A 939-nucleotide genomic window follows, 5' to 3' on the forward strand; every position below is an offset into this window, starting at 1 on the left:
CCCGCGGTGGGCGGCGGGGCCCGGGGGGCCGGGCCGGGGAGGGAGAAAGGCGTGTCCCTCTCGGCCGCCCGCTACCGCCGCCCCTCTGCCTCCCGGAGCAGGCGCGGGCGGCAGCGGGAAGCGGCGTGAGCTGCGAGGAGGGGCCGAGCCAGGCGCGGGCAGCGGGAGGGGCTTATCGGGAGAAGGAAAGCCCCGCTCGCGCCGGCACGGGCTGGGGCAGTCGCGCGTCCCGGGAAAGGGAGGGAGCGCTCTGACGCCGGGAGCCGGTACCGGTACCGGTGCCGGTACCGGTCCCCCCCGCGGTCGCCGTGCGCGCCCCTCGCCGCAGCCCCGGGCTCGGCCGTGCGCCTAGGACCGCGCTCCCGCCGCGGAGTCCCGGGCGCTGTGAATGTCCAAACAGCGGGGAACACTTGGAAAATATCACCTGAACGTGCAGGAATAAAAAGGAGATGGAAGGAAACCAAAACAATGCGGTCTCGGGGGGGCGGGTTAGGGAGCAGAAAGCCTTAGAGCAGCACAGCCCTGACTTTAGATTTCTCAGCTCCTGTGGTTCCTGATGGGGGTAGCTCCGTGGGTGACCGACAGCGGGGGCGAACCTTTAGGATGTGAGTTACAGGAAGATTCAAAGTGCTGCGCTCCTCTGGAGCAGAGCTGCAGGCACCGTGCCTCGACAGAGGCGTTGTGGAGGGGCAGCAGCCTCATTCCAGGAGTCCGGGCTCGGTGGGAGGCACTGCGGAAAATGGGTAACTGATAATCGCGGGATCCCTGCACCCAGGGACACGAGATGCTGCCCGTCAGCTGCAAAACAGCAGCACTCGTGACATGCTTTTTCCTGGCTGACGAGCAGCAGCTCACTGCTCTTAGGTATCACCTGCCCGTATGCTCACCTACCAGCTTATCCAATTTGGGAATAAAAAACTGCAGCCTATCCTAAGAACA

This window comes from Onychostruthus taczanowskii, unplaced genomic scaffold (assembly GCF_017590055.1).
Source record: "Onychostruthus taczanowskii isolate IOZ18803 unplaced genomic scaffold, ASM1759005v1 scaffold8, whole genome shotgun sequence".
NCBI classification, from domain to species: Eukaryota; Metazoa; Chordata; class Aves; order Passeriformes; family Passeridae; genus Onychostruthus; species Onychostruthus taczanowskii.